At 37.4% G+C, this 25,234-nt stretch overlaps 1 non-coding gene across 1 annotated transcript; it reads right to left on the bottom strand.

The window, feature by feature from the left end:
* Positions 1-321: 321 nt before the first annotated feature.
* LOC122025894 lies at positions 322-427 on the bottom strand. The gene has a single exon (XR_006123912.1). It is a non-coding gene; the product is annotated as a small nucleolar RNA R71 (small nucleolar RNA).
* Between the last annotated feature and the right edge of the window lie 24,807 nt (positions 428-25,234).

Here is a 25,234-nt window from a genome sequence, read left to right as displayed (position 1 = left end):
ATGTCTCCCATTGTACACCTCATATTGAAGTAGAAAATTTTCAACTAGATTCAGAGTTAATTTTCATGATACAAGGTCACAAATTTGAAGGAGAAGTATCAGAAATTCCTTATCTACATCTTGAGACATTTCTAGAACTTTGTGATATGGTGAATTGTGAAGGAGTGTCAGCAGACGCAGTGCTATTAATGGCATTTCCTTTTAGAATCAAGGATAAAGCAAGGACTTGGTTATATTCTCTCTGTCCTCAAAGCATCACAAGTTGGGAAAAATTGGAGAAGCAATTTTTGAATCATTTTTTCCCTCCAAGTAGAACGATTTATATGAGGAATTGCATCATAAATTTTGCTCAGGCATATGGAGAATCATTATCTGAAGCATGGAACAGATTCAAGAGTCTACAAAGATAGTGCCCTCATCATGGTTTGGAGAAGTGGTTGACCTTGCACATATTCTATAGGGGAATTTCTTTCTCAGATAAGTGTTTGTTAGATTCATCAGCTGGAGATTCTTTTATGGACAAGAGTGTAGACGAAGCATATTCATTAATTGATCAAGTAGCATTGGACCTCCATGAATGGTCAAACAAAAGTTGGATGGAATCTCCCTCAGAAATTCAAGAAGTACAAGCCATATATACAAGAGAGTCTGTCAAACAAAATACAATTCAATCATTCAAGAGTTTTGAAATCCACAAGTCACAGAATGAGGAGTTCAAACATTTGGGGGTAAAGATTGATAGAATTATTTCAAATTGGTTCAAACAAGATCCCCTTCCTACACAGACAGTGTCTAGTGAACAGTGTAATAATTTTAAGTTGAGAAGTGGCAAGAATCATGAAGAACTTCTTAAAAAGGATTTATACAGAATTGAGGAGATGAACAGTAGAAGACCACACGAACTCAGTTCCATTACTCTAGGAAGTTCCCAAAGGCCGCAAGTACCTTTCCCTCAACGGTTGATCACATCAACACTAGATAAGCAAGTTGGACCTGTTGGATCGTGAAATGTCGATAGAGGGGGGGGGGGTGAATATCGATTCGAAAAACAAGTATAAACGCAGCGGAATAAGAAAATTGAACACAGTGGATTTACTTCGTTCGGAGCCAGTGACGACTCCTACTCGAAGGCCCGTACTTCGTGAGTACTTTCATTGGGCAATTCACCAGAAATTCGAAATATAGATTATAAGTTAAGTACAATATTGCTAATAAGGAAAAATTACCGACAATAAAAAGACTTAGAACAGAAAGGAAAAGCTTGTCGGAGATCGCAGTGCAGCAGGAGCACAAGGAAGCAGATTCTTCGTTCTGAGAGTTGTGTCCTTGAAGCTTGCTCACCCCCTCCTTTTATAGCCCTTTGGAGGGGTCTCTAGAGCTTATCAGATCCCAAAAATTCGGATCAGATGAGGAGAGTTCGAATCTGGCTGATCCGAGTCGTCTCCAACTACTTGTTTGATACAGTCATCTTCCGAAGGTCATAACTTTTGACTCCGAACTCGAAATCAAGCTCTGTCAGTTGCTACGCGTGAAGAATTTAAAGATCTACATTTATATCTACAAAATAGAGTTATAAAAATATATGTATAGACATTTTATATAGATTTATGAGTTAGGTCCTGTCTTCCCGAGACCAGAACCTAGTCAGGGTCTCAATTTAGGGATCCAAAATGGACCTAAACTGGACCGACGCCTACTGTCCCTTAACTGGGATGCATCCTCATAGTCACTCTCCTCCAGTGACTTACCTTTACTTACTTGCCAGACGTTCGGTCAGCCCTTCGACCCGTCTGGACTTTGTGCCAGCGATCCGGTTAGCCCGTCGACCTAGCTGGATTTCGTGCCAGCTATCTGGTCAACCCGTCGACCTAGATGGACTTCTCGCCAAGCATCCGGTCAGCCCGTCGACCCGCTTGGACTTCGTGCCAGACATCCGGTCAGCTCGTCGACCTGTCTGGACTTAGCCTGCATACTCGATCAAAGCATTAGATAACGACAAACCTAACTTAATCTATTTGTCATTCATCAAAACCTGGGTTAAATCGTTAGTGCTAACCGCACCAACAATCTCCCCCTTTTTGATGGAATGATAACCTGGTTAAGTTAGTGAAAACATATGCAAGAAAAAATAAGTAACAACATGCATTTATGTGATTTTTAAGTTAGTTTGTATTTTCAGTTTGGTTTAGCTAACTTAACCACCTAACCCTCCCCCTTCGGCATTCATCAAAAGTAAGTATGGATTAAGTAAGCATAAATACAGACTGCAGACAAAATAAGAAATAATGTCAAGTTAATCTGGGGGAGTTTAAAACATAGATTATTTTGCTTTTATTTCTTAAATCTTTGAAAAAAAAACTAAGTCTTGAAAGATAGCTGATTTATAACTTTGTAATTTTGAAAGATAGCTAATTTTTCAAGTATAGTTTTTAAGGTCAAAGTAAAAAATTCAAGTTTTCAAACATAAGTTTTTTTAAAAAAAAGTCACTTTCTAAAATAATTTTCAAAACTAAGTTGATAGTAATTTTCAAAACTAATTTTGTCAAATCAAATTGTCAAAATTAAGTACGACCAATTTTTCAGAACTTGATTTAGGGTTATTTTCAAAACAAAGTGAAGTTAAATCGAATTCAAACATTAAGAAAAATGATTTTGAACTTTACTTTTAGTTTTCAAAGTTTGTCACAACTAATTTTGGTAAAGTAAGATCACATTTTTAGAATTAAAATCAAAATAATGTTTCAAAATGAAGTAGTAGGAGTTTTTAAAATAATTTTGTAAAATTCTTTTTCCAAAATTAAATTTTCAAAGTTTAACGTACTAATTTCAAAACCATGATTTAAAATATTTAAAAAGCTCAGTTTTCAAAGACTAAGTAGAATCGAATTTTCAAAAACTGAGAAGATATTGTTTTCCAAAACCTAAGTAATTTTGAACTTTAAAGATTTTGATTTTATTCCTCCCCCTAAACCTGACATCAAGTCAAATGTCTAACCAGTTAGTTACTGACTGACTGTCAGAAGACAGTAGTTTTCACTAGGTTAGTCAAGTTAAGTTTAAATTGAATAACTTAACTTGATTAATGTATATCTTGTATTTAACGCCCAGACTTATATTGATGCACTGAAATAAGCATCTTAAGTTTTAGGCAAGTGGCCTATGCATTTCACCCCTTTTCTATGTTTGTCAAACACAAGCAAGGTAAGCCTAGGATGTTGGTGAGATGCTCAAAAACTAGTCCTATAGGTACATGCTTTCTAAGGAGTTTGAACTAGTCTAAGGCTAAAACTGTTTTAAAAATCTAAAAATAGGGAAGTTTTTGAAAAATAAGAATAGAAATAATTTTAGCCTAAAAAATAACCATTTTTTAAAACAATTTTGTAATTTGAAAATCCTAGTCTATTAAACACATTCCTAATTTTCTAGGTAAATTACTAAATTCACTTTCAGGGAGTGGTTTGGTAAATATGTCGACTAAATTTGACTTGAAATCAATGTATTTGAGTTCAATATCACCTTTAGTGACATGGTCCCTAATAAAGTGGTGCCTAATTTCAATGTGTTTGGTTCTTGAATGATGCACTGGATTTTTTATTAAATTAATTGAACTAATATTGTCAATTAAGACTTTTACATTTGTGATATTTAAGTTGAAATCTTTTAAGGTGTGCATCATCCATAATAATTGGGCTACACATTCTCCTATGGCTATATATTCTGACTCAGTTGTAGATAGCGCAACACAGTGTTGCTTTCTACTAAACCAGCTAACAAGTGATGGACCTAGTAGTTGACATCCACCACTTGTGCTTTTGCGGTCTAATTTGTACCCAACATAATCTGAGTCAGAATACCCTATTAATTCAAAGTTGGTGGTCCTAGGATACCAAATTCCTACATTTGTTGTTCCTTTAAGGTATCTAAAAATTCTTTTGACTTGAGTCAAATGGGATTCTTTAGCACAGGTTTGGTATCTAGCACACATACTAACTGCAAATAAAATATCAGGTCGGCTTGCAGTTAAGTAAAGTAGACTACCTATTGCACTCCTATAATACTTTAGATCAACTAGTTTTTCATTTGGGTCATTGTCTAAGATTGTGTTTACTGCCATGGGTATTTTAATTTCTTTTGTATTTTCCATTCCAAATTTTTTAAGTAATTCTTTAGTGCATTTGTGTTGATAAATGTAATTTCCTTCAGTTGTTTGTTTGATTTGTAATCCTAGGAAATAAGTTAATTTTCCTACTAAGCTCATTTCAAATTCTTGTTCCATTAGATTAGTAAATTCTTCTAAAAAATCTAAGTTAGTTGAACCAAATATTATATCATCTACATATATTTGCGCTATAAATATGTCGTTATTTAATGATTTAACAAACAAGGTCGGATCAATTTGACCTTGGTTGAATCCTTTGGATGTTAAGTAGGAGGTTAACCTTTCATACCATGCCCTGGGTGCTTTTTTAAGTCCATATAATGCTTTCTTTAATTTAAAGACATAGTCAGGGTGTTCTAGACTTTCAAATCTAGGAGGCTGACCTACATAAACTTCTTCTTTTATTAACCCATTGAGAAAGGCAGACTTAACATCCATTTGGTATAGTTTGAATCCCTTATGGGCCGCATAACCTAGTAACATTCTAATGGATTCTAATCTAGCTACTGGGGCATAGGTTTCATCATAGTCAAGTCCTTCAACTTGACTGAACCCTTTGGCAACAAACCTAGCCTTTTTCCTAGTAATTTCCCCAGTTTCACTTAATTTGTTTCTAAATACCCATTTTTTTTCTATTATTTTCTTATTTTTGGGTGGTGGTACTAAGTCCCAGACTTTGTTACGCTCAAATTGAGCTAGTTCTTCTTGTATGGCTATGATCCAGTCTGGGTCGAGTAGGGATTCAGCTATAGTTTTGGGTTCAATATTTGAGATTAAAGAGATTTGACTTAGATTTCTAAATGATGATCTAGTTTGGACCCTCAGGTCTGGGTCACCAATTATTTGATCAGTTGGATGGTTTGGGTTTACTCTTATAGTTCTAGGGGGTTGATTTTCTTGAGGTTATTCTTCTTCTTCATGATTTAAGGGTTGATTGGTTTCTTCTTGATTACCTTGAGTGAACTCAATTGGTAGGAATTGGGTTTGTCCTGGGATTTCTTTGGATTCTTCAAATTTTACATTTGTTGTTTCTTCAATTTTTAATGTGACTTTATTATATATTCTGTAACCCCTACTATTTAGTGAGTATCCTACAAAAATTCCATTTTCTATTTTAGAAGTAAATTTTCCTAGATGTTCTCTCGTGTTTAGGATAAAGGCTGGACACCCAAATACTTTAAAGTACTTAATGTTGGGTTGTTTGTTATAAAATATTTCAAAGAAAGTTTTATTATGTCTTTTATTTAATGTTGTTCTATTTTGTACATAGCAGGCTGTACTGACAGCTTCTGCCCAAAAATATTTAGGTAAATTGTATTCATTTAACATAGTTCTAGAGGCTTCTAGTAAGGTTCTATTTTTTCTTTCTACAATTCCATTTTGTTGAGGGGTTTTAGGGCACAAAAATTCGTGATGGTAGCCATTTTTAAGACAGAATTTGTTAAAGTTATGATTTTTAAATTCTCCCCCATTGTCACTCCTAATTCTTTTAATTTTAAGATCTTTTTCGTTTTCAATTTGTTTGCAAAAGTTTGTAAAGATTCCAAAAGTTTCATCTTTATGTTTTAATAATTTTACCCAAGTAAACCTACAATAATCATCTATTATTACTAAGCAATATAAGTTTCCATTTATTGATTTGACTCCAAGGGAGTCAAAAAGGTCTAAATGTAGAAGTTCTAATATTGAGTTGGTTTGTGGCTGATTAGTTGGTTTGTGAGTGGATTTTGTTTGTTTACCTTGTTGACAAGCATTACATATGGTTGAATCCAAGTTAGGTAATTTTGGCAAGCCTCTAACTAGTTCGTTTAATTTGCTTATATTTCTAAAGTTGGTGTGACACATCCTCCTATGCCATAACCAAGTTTCTTCTTTTTGTGTTAAATAACACTTAATTGAAAAAGTAGTTAAGTTGATGGCATAGATGTTGTCTTTTCTAAAACCTTTTAGGCTTACAGTAGGATTATCTAGATATTTGATTAAACATTCTGTAGATAGAAATTTAACCTTATACCTAGTATCACACAATTGACTTATACTCAGAAGATTATATTTAAAATTTTCAACAAGTAAAACATTTGTAATTATAAAGTCTATTTTTAATTCAATATTACCTATACCAATTACCTTGAGTTTGCCATTGTTTCCAAAGGCAACTGTTCCTAAGCTTTTGTAAGTGAGTTGAGTGAACTTGGTGTGATCTCCAGTCATATGTTTGGAGCAACCACTGTCCAAAATCCACTTGGTTTCCTACAGTAAGTAGGAATTAAAGTTAGTCTTTTAAGATTATTTTTGAGCAAGCATTATTTAAGTTAATTTTAAGTTTTGAATTTTGACAAATAAAATTTTAAGAAACTTTAAGTTTTAGTTTTTAAAATAAGTTGTTAAGTTTTTGAAATTAAGATTATGAAAATAATTTTTAAGTTTAAAATTAAAATTTTGAAATTAATTTTTAAGTTTAAAATTAAAACTTTGAAATTAAGTTTAGAATTAAAATTTTGAAATTAATTTTTAAGTTTAAAATTAAAATTTTGAAATTAATTTTTAATTTTAAAATTAAAACTTTGAAATTAATTTTTAAGTTTAAAATTAAAACTTTGAAATTAATTTTTAAGTTTAAAATTAAAATTTTGAAATTAATTTTTAAGTTTAAAATTAAAATTATGAAATTAATTTTTAAGTTTAAAATTAAAACTTTGAAATTAAGTTTAGAATTAAAATTTTGAAATTAATTTTTAAGTTTAAAATTAAAACTTTGTAATTAAGTTTAGAATTAAAATTTTGAAATTAATTTTTAAGTTTAAAATTAAAATTTTGAAATTAATTTTTAAGTTTAAAATTAAAACTTTGAAATTAATTTTTAAGTTTAAAATTAAAATTTTGAAATTAATTTTTAAGTTTAAAATTAAAATTATGAAATTAATTTTTAAGTTTAAAATTAAAACTTTGAAATTAAGTTTAGAATTAAAATTTTGAAATTAATTTTTAAGTTTAAAATTAAAATTTTGAAATTAAGTTTAGAATTAAAATTTTGAAATTAATTTTTAAGTTTAAAATTAAAATTTTCAAATTAAGTTTTAAGTTTAAAATTAAAATTTTGAAATTAATTTTTAAGTTTAAAATTAAGATTTTAAAATTAATTTTTAAGTTTAAAATTAAAACTTTGAAATTAAGTTTAGAATTAAAATTTTGAAATTAATTTTTAAGTTTAAAATTAAAATTTTGAAATTAATTTTTAAGTTTAAAATTAAAACTTTGAAATTAATTTTTAAGTTTAAAATTAAAACTTTGAAATTAATTTTTAAGTTTAAAATTAAAATTTTGAAATTTATTTTTAATTTTAAAATTAAAACTTTGAAATTAAGTTTAGAATTAAAATTTTGAAATTAATTTTTAAGTTTAAAATTAAAATTTTGAAATTAATTTTTAAAATTAAAACTTTGAAATTAATTTTTAAGTTTAAAATTAAAATTTTAAAATTATTTTTTAAGTTTAAGATTAAAATTTTGAATTCGAAATTTAAATTAATTCGAGATTCAATTAATTTAAAATTTAATGTTAAATTTAAATTAATTTGAAATTTAATTAATTCGAGATTTAAATTAATTCAAAATTTAAGTTAATTCAAAATTTAATTTAAAATTAATTTAAACCTTATTCATCTCACCCGATCTAAATTATCAATCAGGGAATCCTATAATTTTGTGAGATGAAGTTGATTTGATTATAGAGTTTGGTTTAACTTGTGTTAGATTCAGGTTTAGTTTTGGTCTCAACAAATAGGCATTCTTCGGATAAACCTCTGGGCTCTGGTGAGTCATCTGGACATCATTAGAGTAACCATGCCGTCAAAGTTTTCCAAATAGTCCTATCCACGGAGCTTAGTACTAAACCTTGGTCTAACTAGTTAGGATTCATTTAAGGGTAGCTTCGGTCAGTTCCACTTGGCCAAATGCACCAGATCGAAGCCATATCTTTCTAGACATGCGATGCCCAAGCTTCCCTAACGTACTATCATCCAACAACTTCACCAGTATCATGATTCAAGTTAGACCTGGTCCCTTTTTAACTAATCCTAATCACCCTGCCGGGTTAGTTTGTTTGGGTTACCCTATCGGGTATGTTAGTTTTGGAGGTGCCAGCTATTCTGGAGCCTCCCCCTGAATTATTGACCTTCAATTTAACCTTTTTGATTTAGGTTTATGTCTATTTCTTTTATAGTTATAATTAACTTGGTGATAATTTATATTTTGTTGAGTTTTAAAATGTTCAGATTTTGAATTTTTTTATTTAAGTTTGTATTTTGATTTTTGATTTTCTTTATCAGATTTTATATAATATATTTTATCTTTTGGTATGTAAAGTTGATTAAGTCCTACTTGCGTGGTTAAACACGCTTTCGGTGTCACGCCCCAGGTAGTCCCTGTCCGAAGAAATTTCGGCAGCATCTCCCCTGTATGGGTGACAATATGAAGCTCAGTATACATATATCTATACCTCGGCCACACTCGGCCGGAACAATACATACAAATAGAAAACAATCCACGCAGTTATATTCAACATTTCTACACAGATATAATATGAACAATCCACGCAGTTATATAAAGAAAAGATAATATAGAATCAACGAAGATATACGTACACATCCTACTCCACTACAACGAAGAAGCGAAATCCACGAAGTAATGAAATATTCGCAGCGGAAAACAAAAGTAGTAAACCCAATGTGCGTCATAAAGTCCACAATACAAATCCACATCACAAGTATACATATAAAAGCGAATACAGAAAACGATATCTAGAAATCCTCGCGACCAAGGGGCTAGCGACTGGAATCTCTCCTGAAGGCCTCAACCTGAAAAATAGTAACAACGGGGTGAGTTCAAGAACTCAGCAGGTAAACCAATAGACATGTACAGCAATATATATCCACCAGTAAAAACCTAAGGTACAGTCTCCTAAACCATAGGATCAATAGTACAGTTCTCTAACCATACAACCTACGGTATAGTCTCCTAATTATGCAGAGCTGAAATAAACTATAATAACCAACAATAGGCCTAAAGCACAATCTATAGCAAGAATAATAAGGAAATGCATAACTGTAATAAACTGTACTCACCTGCGAGGCTTGGGCAAATGACTGTGGACATACACGGACAAAGGTAGTCAGAGCAAATAAGCATGTATCCTGTATGCATGTCAATCATATACAGTCACCCAAGTGCATCATCCAATATGCAACAATCACAATAAATGCAATATGTGCATATGATGCAATATGACATGGTCACCCCTGACGCTAGTCAGCCGTCTCACACGCGATGGCGAGACCGAGTAGGTAGGGCTGTGACACCGTGCACTCTGTCGTCACTACCCCTGATGAGTGACCGAGTGGATGGAATGCTGTCGGAGTACACCTATCCTCCTACCTCAAACATAGTGAGGGAGCGTAACGCTCTCAACTCCCGGTACGCAATGACGGGGAGGGATCCCTGTCTGCTACCACGCTGCAGTCACACTACCCATGAGCGGACCAGGGGAGCACTACAGAGCTACTGCCATACACACCCTACTGTGATGTGCCACTACCCATGCAGTGAAACACGTTGTGTGCAGGCCTATGTAGCCGGCCGACAAGCTCAACAATAATGGAGTCGTCAATCGCCCAGCATGCAATCATGCAGGATGGTGCATGATGCTACAATATGTCATACCTGAACATAGCCTCCTCCATATATGTGTGTGCCCAAAAGGTAAACGTATATATATATAATCATGATAAAAACAGCATAAATCCAAAGACATCACATATAACAATGATGTAAGTATCATGAATCCAAGAGCATGTATCACACATGTAAAGCAACTAATCCAGTAGAGTAGAGCACTATAGATATGCATCTCTATGAACGTATATACACATGGCAAGAGATACAAATATCCAGTCCTGAAGTAAGGCAACTAGCAGATGAAGCATGTGATAGGTATCAATTAGCTAAGACCAAGAGAGAGAATAATCTACTATCTACCACTAGTAAATATATATAAGCTACACATATCATAAGACATTATCAAAAGATATGTCAGAGGATACCCGCCTCAAATAGAAGGTATAATCAAGCTATCCAAAGTCCGAAGTCGAGACGTCCGTCTCGAATCAGAGTCCTGCGTCAAACAAACAATACATATATATTTTATTTAGCTACATCAAATGAATAGCTAAATAAAATCCTTAAAACTAAATTAGGACAAAACCCTAATCATATCCAGCTCATCCTACCTAATCAAATCTAATGGTCAATTAGGGTTAATTACCTAATCCCTAATCACCCGTTAGATTAGAAATCTAACGGTTGACTAGGATTAATAACCTTAACCCTAATCATTCCATTAGATTAATCTAAACAATTAATTCTAATCACAATCACTAACAATCTAGTAATCATGTAATCCAATTATCCCTAATTCAACAATACATAAACTTAATTCCTCAACATGTAACAAAATCCCTACACCTTACCTCGATCAAGCTTCTGGAATGGGGTTGCTGCCGAAACAGGAACACACAACAGAACAGAACAACCTACTGGGATCAACTCCTCTGTTCGGATCAAACTTGCTGCCGGCTGTTAGTTAGAGCCCTAGAGCCAATCATTTGATGATTGTATGGACTCATGTATATCATATTCTTGTATATTAATAAAGGCATTTGTTTGGTTATTATACTTATTTATATTAGTGCCAAATAGACTAAGTATAATAGCGTCCTTGAGTAGAAGGTTCATACCTATATCAATCGATTAGTTGAATCGATAGTGAGATGATATAGGGAACACTACTCTAAATCATTCCTAGTCGAGTATTAGCATTCAGGGACAATGTTAATATAATAAGACTAGCATGTAGGTCAGCTCGATGACTTGATCTCACAAGTCATGGATATAGAGATATCAAGCTGACACATGGGTATGCATTAGAGAATGTATACTGAATGACCCGCCATGAGAAAGTATCATGGATCGTTATATGAGTGTCATATACTTTCTCATGTGGCTATTAGTATGACTATTAGTCCTTAGACCTGAAGTCACCATGGATCCCTACATAAGGAGTTATGTACTTTAGTTTTGTCAAACGTCACCCGTAACTGGGTGGACTATAAAGGCGATTACTGGGTATATAACGAATTATGTAGAGGGATGTGAGTGATGTAGATGGAATCTATCCCTCCCATATGACGGGAGCGACATCGGTATTCTTGATAGAGTGAGACCACTAAGTGCATGGCCATGCCCAAATGAGTCAACATTAGATGTTGAGCTCATTTGATCGAGTGAGTCTACTTGGAGTTCAAGATTTAGATTGATTAGAGGATGACACGGTCTATGCCTCATATTGATCAATCTAGATGTCTAGGATAGAAGGACACTTGTCATTATTTTGTGAGTAGTCACAATTGGTAGTCACAAGGTGATGTCGGATCTCGACATTCTTGTAACTTGGGTAGTAATGATGTGTTGCTAGATACCGCTCATTACTTATGCTCCTAAATGGGTTTAGGGCATTGCCAACGTTACAAGAACCTATAGGATCACACACTTAGGACAATTAGGTGGAGATTAGGTTCATATGATGAACCAAGAGGATTAGATTCATTTGATGAATCAAATTGGATTAAGAGTAATCCTAATTGGGCTAACTTGAGTTCGACTCAAGTTGATTCATGTGTTAAATGAGTCTAATTTAGATTTTGACTCATTGAATCAATTTAATTTAATGAATTAGATTCATTATATTAAGTTGGCTCGAATCAAATGGTTGGATTAGATCCACCATGGTAGAGATTGAGTCAAGTTTGACTTGACTTGAGAAGGAAGACCAAAGGTCAATTTTGACTTGACCTTTTGCCACCTCATTGGTGAGTTGGCATTAGGTGGACCAATAATGATGTTCCACATCATCATGGGTGCCACCTCATGGAAGTGACAAAGCCACTCTCTTAATGGTTTCATATTAATTGTAATTAATGCAATTAATGTGATTTTATGGTTTCATATTAATTGCAATTAATGGGAATTTTGAAATGTGGTCGGCCACTTTGTTTTGGGTGAAGAAATTCATTTTCATTCACTGGTGTGCATCTTCCTCCTTCTCCCTCTCAAGCTCTCCCTCTCCCTCTCCCTCTCCTCCCTTGGCCGAACCACATAGGTGCTAGCACACCTTGGTTTTTGGTCATTTCCATCTAGTGTGTCCGTGTGGATACTTCTAGAGGACCGACGCTTGACGGTCTTGAGATCCGGCATCATTTGGACGAGCGGGAACGCGAAGGGCATCGTATCAAAGGTATAAATGGTTTATCCTTATGTAGATCTACTGTAGATTAAAGTTTTTCAAACTCGTACTCGTATTTTCATTCGGTTTTACCTTGCACGAGATCCGTGGCTTGGGCGATTCGGGGTTTTCGCGACGCGAAAAACCCAACAGTGGTATCAGAGCCACGTGCAAGGCTTGTACGAGTTTGTTTTTATTTTTATGAAAAATAAAACCTTCTGTGATTTTCTGTAAAAATTAGTTTTTTTATGATTTTATGGGTAATTTTTCCGTAGAAGCGAAGCACAAGTGTCTCGGCACTTGTAGGCTTCGGCTACCGGAAAGATCTTTCAAAACCGGCTTCGTTTTGCCCCAAATCCTTTTGGGACAGCGAGCTTGGGTGCCATTAGATCGCAAAGGAGCAACTCACGATGGTTAGATCGTGGGTAGGGGTACTGCCCCTAACCCCGCAAGGGGATTTGCTCCGCGATTGCACCCGAAATCGCTAAAAACGAACCCGCCGGGAAGATTTTTCCGAAACGGCAATGTCTCGACCCAAATCGTTTTGGGACAGCGGGTTTAGGCGCTGTTGGATCGCAAAGGAACCCTCGCGATGGTTAGATCGCGGGTAGGGGCGATGCCCCTGGGCCCCGCAAGGGGATCCGTTCCGCGATTGCGCCCGAAACCGCTAAACGGGACCGCCGGGAAATTTTACTTGTAAAAATTGTAAAATTAATTTTAAAATTATAGAAAATTATGAAAATATATAATTTTGAATTATATATATTAATTTGTGATAGTCATGGCCCAAAGCCCAATATGATTGGTTGTGTTGTAATTCATAATACGGCCTGCGTGCCGTTATGTGTTTGCGAGTGTTGTATTATATTCGCGACCTGCGTGTCGTGCCTTCTAATATTTTCTTGTTGTAAATTAGATTTAGACTCGAATGTAACTCGAGTTTCAAATTGTAATGTACAAATTGGAGCGGTGGAGGGTCCACACGAGACGGAGTTCCGAGGCGGGCACGAGCAACACAAGGTGGTCAAAGGGAGGCGCTTGGAGAAGCTGTTGACCCTAGGTTGACCAATCGATCTTCTCATTGGCTTGAGAAGATCGTAGTAGGGCCATGACTAAATCACAAATAGATTAATTAATTAATTATTATATATTTGATGCATGTTTAATAATTAATTAATTAATTAATTAGTGCCTTAACGATTAGATTAGATCTAAGTCGTGCACATGATGCACCCTTGCGATTAGATTAGATCTAAGTCGTGCACAAGATGCATTCTTCTCGATTAGATTAGATCTAGATCGAACCAACTCTAAAATGCCTAACTGTGCCGTGATACCTATCACTACCTCGATCACATGTATTGTTGAATCAAAGCAGAGCAATACATATTATCTTGGTAGGGTACGGAGGGACAATCTTGGTCCCGTCTATCAACGCATGGGTGAATACAAACTCAATTAGATTGAGTATTCATAGTTACTCGGTTGGATCGAGTCAACTATAGGCATTCTTCCAATAGTTGGAAAGATAGGTCAATATCACATCTATATTAACTCTCGGGCGTATTAGCCAAAGCTAACTCGAGTTTTAATATAAATGCGGATATTGATTCTATAAACAAGAGTTGCATAGAGATGTAATTGGTAATCGTTACCTACCGATCATACTAAGCCTTGGGCGTATTAGCCAAAGCTAACTCAAGGGTTAGTATGATGTGGATCTTGTCCCACAAGAATTATAGAATTCAGTGGGAGCATCATTTAATTAAAGGCCTAATTAAATGATTTTTAAGAATATGATATTTATTTCTGTAAATTTTTGTTGTAGATAACCATGACGTCAAATACGAACATTTTCTCTCTGCGATCTGTCCTTAAGAAGGACAAGCTCAACGGAGCAAATTTCCTGAACTGGTACAGGAATTCGAGAATAGTTCTCACCCAGGAGAGTAGCCCATTCCGGAGGCTCCTCCTGCCACTGCCACGCGAGCAGACCGAGATGCTTACAAGAAGCATCAAGATGACGCATTAGATGTGTCTTGTCTTATGCTCGCAACCATGAACTCTGAGCTTCAGAAGCAACATGAGTTGATGAGCGCTTACGATATGGTTGAACATCTTTGTCACCTATATCAAGGACAAGCAAGGCACTGGAAGAGGAACTCCAAAGAATACCTGGAAGATTTTAAGAAGAAGAGAAATAAGATTTCTACTTCAGGTATAAATGTTATAGAAGTCAGCCTCTCTATTTCTTCATCGTGGGTATTAGATACCGGATGTGCTTCGCACATTTGTACTAATGTACAAGCGCTGAGGAATAGCAGGGCATTGAGATAGATCTATGAGTAGGCAATGGAGCACGAGTTGTTGCTATTGTTGTAGGAACTTATCATCTATCTCGCCCTCTAGGCTAGTACTAGAATTAGGCGATTGTTGTTATGTGCCTTGACAAAGAACATAATATCGGTTTCTTGTTTGGACAAGAGAGGATACTCGTTTATAATAAAGAACAAATGTTGTTCCGTCTTTTTAAACGATATGTTCTATTGTAGTGCACCTCGATAAACGGACTCTACATTCTAGACCTAGAGAGCCCTCTATAACATAAATACCAAGAGGATCAAGTCGAATGACTTGAACCAAACTTACCTCTCTGTCGCTAGGTCATATAAATGACAAGCGCTATCCACTCCATAAGGATGGTTCTTTGGACTCATTTGATTTTGAATCATATGAGATATGTGAGTCATGCCTACGAGGCAAGATGACCAAGACTCCTTTAGTGGGCACAGAGAGCGACTGATTTGTTGGGACTCATACATAGTGATGTATGTGGCCCTTTCAATGTCATTGCTAGAGGCGGTTATAGATACTTCATCACATTTCTTGATGACTTCAGTAGATATGGTTATGTGCACATAAATCTGAATCCTTTGAAAAGTTCAAGAATTCAAGAATGAAGTATAACCGACTTGGCAAGAGTATTAAAATACTTGATCCGATCGAGGTGGAGAATACTTAAGCCATGAGTTTCGTGACTATTTAGCGAGTGTGGGATTCTATCCCAACTCACTCCTCCTGGAACACCACGGTGGAATGGTGTATCCGAAAGGAGGAATCGTACCTATTAGATATGGTACGATCTATGATGAGTCACAGATCTTGACATATCTATGGGGATATGCTCTAGACACGGCAGCTTTCATACTCAACGAGTTCCATCAAAGGTCGTGATAAAGACACCATATAGGATATGGTGGGAGATGCCCGGTGTCTTTCATGAGGATTTGGGGTGTGAGGCTTACGTAAGACGTCAAGTCTCGGACAAGTTAGGACCCAAATCCGACAAGTCTATTTCATCGGATATCCCAAGGAAACTAAGGGATATTATTTCTACATTCCCAGTCAAAGTTGTGGCAAGATCGGGGTCTTTCTAGAAAGGGATTTTGTTTCTAGAAAGACTAGAGTTCGATCTTGAAGAAGTTCAAGATGCGAACAATAGCACTGATGCCTAAATTGAATTGGAACCACAAAGTGTTGTGGATGATGTTGTTCCACAAGGAGTTGAGGAACAACAACCAGTTCAAGTAGACATACCTCTTCGCAGGTCTGATAGGGTACGTCGTCAGCCTGAGAGATACTCATTTCTCTTGTCTGACCATGATGACATTGTGCTCATAGAGGATGAGCCTACCACCTATCAAGAAGCTGTGATGAGACCAGATTCTAAGAAATGGCTAGAAGCCATGAGATCCGAGATAGAATCCATGTACACCAACCAAGTATGGACTTTGGTTGATCCACCTGAAGGGGTAAAACCCATTGGGTGCAAGTGGGTCTTTAAGAGAAAGACTGACATGGATGGACTTATCTATAAGGGTCGCTTGGTAGCTAAAGGTTTCAAGCAGATTCATGGTATTGACTATGATGAAACCTTTTCTCCAGTGGCGATGTTTAAGTCCATTCGGATCATGCTTGCTATTGCAGCATACCATGACTATGAGATATGGCAGATGGATGTCAAAACCGCGTTTCTGAATGGAAACCTACTCGAGGATGTGTACATGACACAACCTGAGGGTTTTGTAGATCCACACAGAGTATGTAAGGTGCATAGGTCCATTTATGGACTAAAGCAAGCTTCTCGGAGCTGGAATCTTCGATTCGATGATGCGATCAAACAGTTTGGTTTCATCAAGAACAAAGATGAGCCTTGTGTCTACAAGAAGGTTGTAGGGGACATAGTTGTCTTCCTCATACTGTATGTGGATGACATACTACTCATTGGGAAGGACATCCCTATGCTTCAGTCTGTCAAGACATGGCTAGAGAGTTGCTTCTCAATGAAGGACTTAGGTGAGGCATCTCGCATTCTTGGGATACAGATCTATAGAGATAGATCTAAGAGATTACTTGGCCTAAGTCAGAGTACATATATTGACAAGGTACTCCTTCGGTTTGCCATGCGGAACTCCAAGATTCGGATGTCACATGGCGTGAGTCTTCGAAGACTCAAGGTCCCTCTTCTAGAGAGAGAGAGACCACATGGATCAAATCCCTTATGCCTCGGCCATAGGATCGATCATGTACGCCATGCTATGATGTCTCGTATGCTTTGAGCATGACGGGCAGATACCAGTCCAGGTGAAAGTCATCGGATAGCGGTCAAGAATATTCTTAAGTACTTACGAAGGACTAAAGAATATTTCTTGATATATGGAGGCAATGATGAGATAACTATAAAGGGTTACGGTGATGCGACTTTCGGACCGATCGGGATGATTACCGATCGGGGTTCGTATTTTGCATTAATGGTGGTCTTGTCATTGGAAGAGTTCAAGCGGGACGATGGTGATTCTACGAAGCCAAGTATATTCTTGCATCGAGGCAGCAAAGGAGGCAGTTTGGATCCGCAAGTTCATCATTGAACTTGGGGTGGTTCCTAGCATCGCTGACCCTGTTGAGCTCTATTGTGACAACAATGGAGCTATAGCACAGGCGAAGGAACCTCGCTCATACCAGCGGACCAAGCATATACTACGGCGCTTCCATCTTATTCGAGAGATTATCGATAGAGGAGATGTGAAGATTTGCAGAGTACCTACAGAGGCTAACATTGCAGATCCCTTGACCAAGACTTTGGCACAGAGGAAGCATGATGGTCACACTAGGTCTTTAGGCCTTTGAGCCTATACTGATTGGCACTAGTGCTAGTGGGAGATTGTTAGTTAGAGCCCTAGAGCCAATCATTTGATGATTGTATGGACTCATGTATATCATATTCTTGTATATTAATAAAGGCATTTGTTTCGTTATTATACTTATTTATATTAGTGCCAAATAAACTAAGTATAATAGCGTCCTTGAGTAGAAGGTTCATACCTATATCAATCGATTAGTTGAATCGATAGTGAGATGATATAGGGAACACTACTCTAAATCATTCCTAGTCGAGTATTAGCATTCAGGGACAATGTTAATACAATAAGACTAGCATGTAGGTCAGCTCGATGACTTGATCTCACAAGTCATGGATATAGAGATATCAAGCTGACACATGGGTATGCATTAGAGAATGTATACTGAATGACCCGCCATGAGAAAGTATCATGGATCGTTATATGAGTGTCATATACTTTCTCATGTGGCTATTAGTATGACTATTAGTCCTTAGACCTGAAGTCACCATGGATCCCTACATAAGGAGTTATGTACTTTAGTTTCGTCAAACGTCACCCGTAACTGGGTGGACTATAAAGGCGATTACTAGGTATATAACGAATTATGTAGAGGGATGTGAGTGATGTAGATGGAATCTATCCCTCCCATATGACGGGAGCGACATCGGTATTCTTGATAGAGTGAGACCACTAAGTGCATGGCCATGCCCAAATGAGTCAACATTAGATGTTGAGCTCATTTGATCGAGTGAGTCTACTTGGAGTTCAAGATTTAGATTGATTAGAGGATGACACGGTCTATGCCTCATATTGATCAATCTAGATGTCTAGGATAGAAGGACACTTGTCATTATTTTGTGAGTAGTCACAATTGGTAGTCACAAGGTGATGTCGGATCTCGACATTCTTGTAACTTGGGTAATAATGATGTGTTGCTAGATACCGCTCATTACTTATGCTCCTAAATGGGTTTAGGGCATTGCCAACGTTACAAGAACCTATAGGGTCACACACTTAGGACAATTAGGTGGAGATTAGGTTCATATGATGAACCAAGAGGATTAGATTCATTTGATGAATCAAATTGGATTAAGAGTAATCCTAATTGGGCTAACTTGAGTTCGACTCAAGTTGATTCATGTGTTAAATGAGTCTAATTTAGATTTTGACTCATTGAATCAATTTAATTTAATGAATTAGATTCATTATATTAAGTTGGCTCGAATCAAATGGTTGGATTAGATCCACCATGGTAGAGATTGAGTCAAGTTTGACTTGACTTGAGAAGGAAGACCAAAGGTCAATTTTGACTTGACCTTTTGCCACCTCATTGGTGAGTTGGCATTAGGTGGACCAATAATGATGTTCCACATCATCATGGGTGCCACCTCATGGAAGTGACAAAGTCACTCTCTTAATGGTTTCATATTAATTGCAATTAATGCAATTAATGTGATTTTATGGTTTCATATTAATTGCAATTAATGCAATTAATGGGAATTTTGAAATGTGGTCGGCCACTTTGTTTTGGGTGAAGAAATTCATTTTCATTCACTGGTGTGCATCTTCCTCCTTCTCCCTCTCAAGCTCTCCCTCTCCCTCTCCTCCCTTGGCTGAACCACATAGGTGCTAGCACACCTTGGTTTTTGGTCATTTCCATCTAGTGTGTCCGTGTGGATACTTCTAGAGGACCGGCGCTTGACGGTCTTTAGATCCGGCATCATTTGGACGAGCGGGAACGCGAAGGGCATCGCATCAAAGGTATAAATGGTTTATCCTTATGTAGATCTACTGTAGATTAAAGTTTTTCAAACTCGTACTCGTATTTTCGTTCGGTTTTACCTTGCACGAGATCCGTGGCTTGGGCGATTCGGGGTTTCCGCGACGCGAAAAGCGGTTTTCGCGGCCCGAAAAACCCAACACCGACAACAAGAGAAGTTGCTGAACTAGAACGCTGCTGTAAACCACCTCAATGACCACAATTCCAGCATCACAGCAACACAACCTCGCTGCTAAAATCCTTCCTACTGATAGGATGAAGATAACATCTTAGGCGATCAAGAAATCAACACCATAGAAATGGAACAGAACCTCACCTTGCTGCTATCAATCGGATCAAGCAGGAATCCAGTAGGAAGACTGCTGATCAAGCACAACCATAGCTCAAGAAACACCTCTTCAACCGAAACCCCACAGAATAGACTCATTGATCCCCTCCAATCCGTGACCTAATTCAGCCGCAAAGAAGAATAAGGATCAATATTTGATAGGGTAAACATCTAGCACCAATGATCTGAAGGGGCAAAGCACCGGCAATGGATCTAGGGCATGGATAGCAACCAGAATGCAATCACAACGAGAAAGAAGGTTTGATTGCTTACCCGTGGAACCCTAATTGTCCCTTAACGTCGGTGATCGGCGATGGCACGGCTCGATCCAGCGGCGCCGAACCTTGTTCCTCACCGTGCCCTAGCCACCAAAGGGGCGTCGGGTCATCCGTGAGAGAACAGAGAGATCAGAGCGAGAGGAAGAAGGGCTTCGGCTGGATCGGAGCTCAATGGATGTCGATGCCGGCGGAGGAAGCTCACCGGAGCTGAAGCCTCACTCCCGTCGCCGTCGCCGTCGCCCGTCCGCGAGAGAGAACAGAGAAGGAAGAGAGGGGAGATCGGGATCGCGTCGGGGCAGAGAGGGGAAGAGAGGTTCAGGTTCGGGATTCAAAAGGGATCGGCGTTTCTTATTTGGGGAAAGAATTAAAAGAAAAGGAATTTATATAATAAACATTTCCTCACTTAAACAGATATCCCAAACAGGCTTTATCCGAACCCGCCGATCGATCCCCTCAAAACCCTTCGTACAGGCTCCGAAAAATTCCCAGAAAATTTCTAAAAATTCCGAAAAAATTTTATAAGGCTATTTCTGAAATAACCCTATTTATTTAAATTTTCCGAGATCTCACATTCGGGACCCAAGCTTTACGTGTTGGTTTGAATTGGGTTATTAATGATTTAAAGGTTTTATTTGAGTTCGACTTATATCCGAGTCCGGTTTTATTATAACACGCCTTTTGATTATTCAGGATTAAGTCTAGATTTTTTGATCTTGTAGTGAATTTTTCTAACATCTCTTTTAAATTGTTAATATCATTTTTTAATGATAAATTCTCCTCCTCAAGTGTTAGATCTTGAGTTGGATTTGAATTTTTGATTTGTTCCTTGAGGTCTTGATTTTCCTCAAGGAGTGATTTGTTTTCATTTTCTATTTTAACTAATTTATTATTTAAGCAGGAAATAATTTTAAATTTTTTTTTTGTTTAAATCGAAATATACCTCTTCCGGGCCTTCGGAAACGAGTACGGACTCGTGGCTCGATTCGGGTTCGGACCCATCTTCCGATTCGTCTTCCGATTCAGCTTCGTGGGCCATCAGCGCGAGGTGGCTCTGGTGCTTCTGATCTTCTACCTCCGATTCGTCCGAGGAGGAGTCGTCCCACGTCGCTTTGAGAGCCTTCTTTTTGGTCGACTTCGGTTTGTCGTTCTTTAGTCTCGGGCACTCGTTCTTGTAGTGCCCCTTCTTGTTACATCCGAAGCAGGTCACGTTCTTTTGTTCCGTGGGAGAACTGATCTTTTGAAGATCCTTCTTGCTGAAGCTCCTTTTTCTCTTGATGAACATTTTTCTTACCAAGTTCACCAGGTATTCTTCGTCTTCGGAATCTTGGTCAGAATCTTCTTCAGATTCAGGCTTGCTCTTCTTTTCTTTGGAGGAGCCTGCAAATAAAGCAACACCTTTCTCGGCTCTAGCATTAGTTTGTTCATGCAGTTCTAACTCACAAAAAAGCTCGTCTAACTTTAATTTAGATAAATTTTTGGAAATTTTGTAGGCATCTACGATCGATGCCCACAAACTATTATGTGGAAAAGCATTTAGTGCGTACCTTATTAAGTCTCTATTTTCCATCTGGTGGCCTATCGCGTGGAGTCCGTTGAGGATGTCCTTGATCCTCGTGTGGAGCTGACTTGCCGTTTCTTCTTCCTGCATTTTTATATTAAAAATTCTATTTAAAAGTAAGTCTCTTTTTGTTACCTTCGCGTCGCTCGTTCCTTCGTGCAGCTCGATCAACTTGTCCCAAAGCTCCTTCGCGTTCTGATGTGGTCCGACCCGGTTCAGTTCTTCTCGTGTTAGACCGCAGTGTAGCGTGTTAATTGCTTTGTTCTCAGTCGATGCCTTTTTCCTCATGTCCGGAGTCCACTGTTCCGGGTCTAGTGGATTTCCGAAGTTGTCGACTGGAGGTCTGTAGGCTTTTATGACGCTGAACCACTGGTCGTAGTCTGTCTTCAGGTAAACCTCCATTCTTTTCTTCCAGTACGAAAAGTCATCCCCGTTGAATAAGGGAGGACGTACTGTGCTAAAGCCTTCTAATTGAGACATGTTAATCTGCACAAACGAAATTAAGCAAAAAAAAAAAATATATCCCAAGACTTCGTCTTGGATTAGCAGTGCGGGAAGAGTTTAATCAAAATGAACTAAGTTGGTGTTGCACCAATTTAGTCTTAATTGCAACGAAAGAAAATATCCAAAACAAGTAATGATACTAGTTTGGACTTATGCGAAAAAACTGAAATAAAAAAAAACAAGGAAATTTTCACCCCCTGTTTGATTGGTGGTTGCACCAAATCAGAGTGGTACCCGCTTTGATACCACTTGTTGGATCGTGAAACGTCGATAGAGGGGGGGTGAATATCGATTCGAAAAACAACGAGTATAAACGCAGCGGAATAAGAAAATTGAACACAGTGGATTTACTTCGTTCGGAGCCTGTGACGACTCCTACTCGAAGGCCCGTACTCCGTGAGTACTTTCGTTGGGCAATTCACTAGCAATTCGAAATATAGATTACAAGTTAAGTACAATATTGCTAATAAGGAAAAATTACCGACAATAAAAAGACTTAGAACAGAAAGGAAAAGCTTGTCGGAGATCGCAGCGTAGCAGGAGCACAAGGAAGCAGATTCTTCGTTCTGAGAGTTGTGTCCTTGAAGCTTGCTCACCCTCTCCTTTTATAGCCCTTTGGAGGGGTCTCTAGAGCTTATCAGATCCCAAAAATTCGGATTAAATGAGGAGAGTTCGAATCTGGCTGATCCGAGTCGTCTCCAACTACTTGTTTGACACAGTCATCTTCCGAATGTCATAACTTTTGACTCCGAACTCGGAATTAAGCTCTGTCAGTTGCTACGCGTGCAGAATTTGAAGATATACATTTGTATCTACAAAATAGAGTTAGAAAAATATATGTATAGACATTTTATATAGATTTATGAGTTAGGTCCTGTCTTCCCGAGACCAGAATCTAGTCAGGGTCTCAATTTAGGGATCCAAAATGGACCTAAACTGGACCGACGCCTACTGTCCCTTAACTGAGATACGTCCTCATAGTCACTCTCCTCCAGTGACTTACCTTTACTTACCTGCCAGACGTTCGGTCAGCCCTTCGACCCGTTTGGACTTTGTGCCAGCTATCCGGTCAGCCCATCGACCTAGATGGACTTCGTGCCAAGCGTCCGGTCAGCCAGTCGACCCGCTTGGACTTCGTGCCAGCTATCTGGTCAGCCCGTCGACCTAGCTAGACTTCTCGCCAAGCGTCCGGTCAGCCCGTCGACCCGCTTGGACTTCGTGCTAGACATCCGGTCAGCCCGTCGACTTGTCTAGACGTAGCCTGTATACTCGATCAAAGCATTAGATAACGACAAACCTAACTTAACCTATTTGTCATTCATCAAAACCTGGGTTAAATCGTTAGTGCTAACCGCACCAACAAGTCCTCCTCCGCAAGCTCAAAGGGAATATGGGAAAAAGGAAGTACCTTTCCCAAGACCTTCACTAAAGGTTCCTTTTCCACAAAGGCTAGTGAGGGTCAATGAAGATGAAGACTTTGGCAAATTCTGTGACACTAATATGGTTGAGTGTAGATTTCTGGATGTATATGAAGATGAGGACTCTTCAGATGAGGATTGTGATGATAATGCAGTGGATAATAAGTTTTCAAATCTACCTTCTGGGTTTACAGGGTGTTATGATGAAATTAAATTTTCAGATGTTGAATGTGATGTGGTAGATCGACTTAAAACTGCAAATGAAGTTAGTGATCCTCCTATAGATGATTCTCCCACTGAGGATATTGATGTTGGTTTATTTTTTGATGCTTGTGTTGATGATGATGCTATGAAAGGAAGTGTAGGGAGTTGTGTTGTGGAAGCAACATCTCAAGAATCACCTCCTTTATCCACACAACCTTCTGAGATTATAAGAGTTGCAAGGATTGAACATGTTGTGGACCAATGTGTAAGGACTTGTGAAATAGAAGCAAAGCCCTAAGAACCACCACTTTTAGAGGCACCACCGCTTGAGTCAGAGCTAGAGCCAATACAAGATTCAGAAGTTACATCCACATGTTTAGAACTTTCAGGTATCTCTCAGCAAAGCAAGGTTAGTATCTTTTGTAATCTTTTGGAAAATTTCATAGATGTACCAATAGTAGATTTTGTTGGATGTGATTTAATTTGTGATACCTACTTAGTTCATCTTAATAAGGTTCTAGTTCTATCTAATATAGCATGCTTGGGAGAGGTATGTTTTTCTTTTGGGTGTGCAGATTTTCATGGGGCCTATATTTGGAAGCTCAGACTGAACCGTCTTCGACTACTTGAAAGAACTTCAAAGAAGACGAAGATGGAGAGAGTTATACTTTACTCTGTAGCTCCTTTGATGAAAGCTCTCTCCATAATAAGAGCTCTTGGTAGGGGGGGGGGGGGGGGGGGTTGAAATATCTTATCCCTCCAAGAGCGAGATTTCGTTGAATCTAATGAGGTGGTCGAGCTTAAACAAGTGCTTCTTGGGAGGCAACCCAAGTTCTTTCTTATTTTATTTATGTCTTTAGTTATTTCTTGTTTTCATTTCTTTCCTCAGAATAAGAATGTATCCTCTACTTAATTTTTCTTGCCAATTTTCTTTTATAGGACTTAAAGATTAGGAGGAGTGCAATTACATGATGGAGAAGTTAATAACATGGGCATTTGGCACACATCGTTGGGTAACTTCTCTTACTTTTAATCTCCTCCATATTATATTTAGTTTTCATTGGGACAATGAAAAGTTTAAGTCTGGGGGGATGCATTAGATGTATTTGGTTTAGTTTAGTTTTTGCTTATTTCTTTTGTATAATAAATTTTTCCTAGTTGCATCATTCATCATATCATGATTGTTTATTCCTCAATGCAAAATACTAGCACGTTTCATTTAGAGATTTATGTTGTGTGATTTGGTATGCTAGTATACCTATTGATCTTTATTTTCCTATCCATAGTAGCATGAAGTGAGCATTGTTATTACTAGAAGAATTTGAATATTGACATAGTTTTAGGATCTCTTCACATTATGCTTGACTTTGATGGTAGATATTTTTGAAAATAGTCATGATTCATAGAATTGGACTAGTACTCTTGCTTCTATGGTGACCTCTCAACTATATTTTGGTTACTAGATAAACTCAGATCATGTAAGCTCATTTT

Source organism: Zingiber officinale, chromosome 9B (genome assembly GCF_018446385.1).
Source record: "Zingiber officinale cultivar Zhangliang chromosome 9B, Zo_v1.1, whole genome shotgun sequence".
Lineage (NCBI taxonomy): Eukaryota > Viridiplantae > Streptophyta > Magnoliopsida > Zingiberales > Zingiberaceae > Zingiber > Zingiber officinale.
Note: the sequence above shows the minus strand (reverse complement) of the source record. Positions and strands in the feature narration are given on the sequence as shown.